The following is a 3,058-nucleotide window of genomic DNA, read 5'->3' as shown; positions in this document are numbered from 1 at the left end:
CACTAACCTGCAAGAATTTTGGGAAAATAACACATACCAGATATTGGAGAGTTAGAAATCATTATAAAGTGAATTTCCTCTTACTCAATCATTTTCCTTCTTCTTGTTGCTGGATATTTCGTTCGTACATATTTTCTTTTTGTTTCTTGGGCTTTTAGTGAGTTACAGAAAAAGTTCAAAAAGATCAAATTTTTGATGATTCCATTATCTATGATTGAGTTGTGAAAACTTCTAGATAGGTATCCTACATTTGAACCGAATTCTTTTTTGTTAAAGAATCTCTTTCTAGTTGCTCAAAAACAATTAGGAGATTCACATAAATTGAATCACTCTTCGCAACCCAAAATTCTATTTTATCATCAATCCAATCCCCATTCACATTTTTTCTTTGTATGAAAGTATGATTTCTTCTATTCTCCTTCGAGAATTGGAGGCTCTTTCTACAATGGAGATAGTCGAACATAATGACAAATCACTATCATATTATAAAAAGCTTGGGGCCCAGTTTATGAAGATTCTTATATGATGAATATTAATGAAAATCACGACAATTCCAAGTTCAAAATACTTATCAAATAATTGGAAATAGGGTAATTCATTGGTATACTATATGTATATGTATTTTAGAACTTTTTATAACGACTAATGCATTCTGTTATCATTTCCAATTGGGTTCGAGATGGATTGGTGTGGTTCCTCTATGCATAGGACACCAGATTATCAAACCATGAGTGAAGAAAGGCATAAAAGAAAAGCTTATTGGCTAGTGATTGTGAAGCCCCAATTCTTGACTGGAGGGGCCCGTGTGGCAACATAGGGGTGAAAAAAGGAGAGAGAGGGATGTGGCATTCGAATAATCAAAAGAAGCTCTGTTTCTAAGCTTATTTTGATAAGATTCTGTCGAGTGAATTCAATCAAGCAGAATCCTATTTTGCTACAACGAAAATAAAATTTAAAAAAAAAATGATACAAAATCAATAAAAATAAAAGAGAACCCTTTTCTGTGGAAAAGGTAGGTATGTATAATTTTGATTTTATGTATGCACAATTCCTCAATATTTTGTTCATTCGCAACAAAATATTTACTTTTTGCGTCGGTAAAAAAAAAAAAATGCTTTTAGGATATTAGTTAGTGATCCCGAGTTAGTGAGTCATTTCTTCCGTGATGAACTATTGGCACCAGTTCTTCATTTTGTCTCTGTGGACCGAGGAGAAAATCTTCCCCAAGAGCTTACATTGATTGGAAGGTTTGGCACCTCGATATAGGTTCTTCGCCACCTGAGGCTGTAGTTATTTCTTTGGGAATCATCTCTCGAACAAAGAAAGAGCAAGGGTTAAAAAAAGCAGTGATTCAAATGTTTTTACGAAAATGATAAGTAGAAAAGCGGTAGGATCTAGAATGAATAGTGCAATCGCAATAAATGCAAGAATATTTACTTCCATAATCTTATAAGTTTTTTTACTTCACGGTAACTCGGGATTTAATCCCATAGAGATGATAAAATCTTTTGCCTGTAAAACAGGTGAATATTCCCGTACTACCCTTTGTTGGTCCCGAGGGACAGAGGAGGCTAGGTTAGTTGTGTCGAATCATACTCAGTAGAACATGGAGGTACTTATGGTAGAACATGCCAATCTAGTTTTCACAATAAAGTGATAGATGGAATTGCCATGAAACGATTTATTAGTAGATTAATAGATCACTTCGAAATGACATATACATAACACATTCTGGATCAAGTAAAGACTTTGGGTTTCCACCAAGTTACTACTACATCCATTTCATTAGAAATTGATGATCTTTTAACAATACCTTCTAAGCGATGGCTAATTCAAGATGCTGAACAAGAAGTGAATATTTGCAACAAGAAATGAATATTAAGCCAAATAACAGCACAAATTTATAGTGCAGTAGAGGAGGGGAAATAACTAACATAAATTTGACTTTAACAGACTGTGATAAAGGTCTATGAATTAAGAACCATTTTTCATTTCTGGTACGGTGAGGTGTGTAAGTAACACTTGAGAAAACAAGAATACAATGAACTAACATTTCCAGGGGTAGGAAATATTACATCATTAAATTCTCTGGCTTGTGAAGCATGTTTAGACTTGTCCCGTCCAAGGCTTGCAGGATTTAATGCAAAAATTATGAGAGAAATTTATAGTCACAACAAAGCAAAAAAATAATTCTCAAGTTCTGAAGACAAGTGGGAAAAATGTTCAATATATGGTCGTAAAATAGGCAGACCCCTGAACTTCTGAAGTTCCTTTGATATTTCTATCCATATCTCCAATTGATCGCTTGCAGCTGCTCTAAAAGTATCTCCTGCCGCCAACAATACCTGGAAATATTCTGAAGTGTCAAATGGAAATGAGAAACATATAGCCCCAGCAAAAGCTAGGATTAGTCTATGACTTAGCAAGATGACTAATTATTGAGTGCACCAGCCAGATACTGGAATCTGATAATTATTGGAATTTTCAATCTTTGGTGATCTTATGTTACTTAAAAATGCATAGTAACAGTTAAATCAACACTAGCTTCTCAACAACTCATGACAACAAAACAAAACGAAAACACTTGCATACAAAAGGCACAGTCTCCAGAATTATCGTCACCTCCCTTATAAACTATTTCCATAATACACTTCCTTGATCTGAATGTCAAACAAATTTGTTTATGAATCTCTTGTAGTAGCTTCAAAAACTTAAAGAAGTCTGCCAATTTTACTGATGCAAATGAACATATAGAAGTCAAGATCGTATTAAAATCAAAGTAGACATAACCAAATTGAAAGAAGAACAAAAACAAAAATTGAAACATCACCTCACCTTGGCATCTTCTTTCTTCAATCTATTGGCCAGCTTCCCTGCATGGAATTTTTTTTTCTTATTCTCGCGTTTAGAATCTTCAACATCCTGAAAAAATGACTAAAGTTTGACTTTCACACATGTTTAGCAAAAGAACTGCAAGAAAGAGAACTTATCAGAAATAATACCACAACATGAGTTCTCAAAGATATAAAACAATATGCAATAGACATTGATGGCACTG

The 3,058-nt window shown here is 33.9% G+C and overlaps 1 long non-coding RNA gene across 1 annotated transcript; it reads right to left on the bottom strand.

Annotated features, from left to right (window-relative positions):
• Nucleotides 1–1,970: 1,970 nt before the first annotated feature.
• LOC111375013 lies at nucleotides 1,971–3,046 on the bottom strand. The gene is made up of 2 exons (XR_002699241.1): nucleotides 2,836–3,046; nucleotides 1,971–2,345 (listed from the first exon to the last, which is right to left on the bottom strand). It is a non-coding gene; the product is annotated as an uncharacterized LOC111375013 (long non-coding RNA).
• Between the last annotated feature and the right edge of the window lie 12 nt (nucleotides 3,047–3,058).

This window comes from Olea europaea, unplaced genomic scaffold (genome assembly GCF_002742605.1).
Source record: "Olea europaea var. sylvestris unplaced genomic scaffold, O_europaea_v1 scaffold13277, whole genome shotgun sequence".
Lineage (NCBI taxonomy): Eukaryota > Viridiplantae > Streptophyta > Magnoliopsida > Lamiales > Oleaceae > Olea > Olea europaea.
The sequence above is the reverse complement of the archived record's forward strand: the minus strand, read 5'-3'. Positions and strand labels throughout refer to the sequence as shown.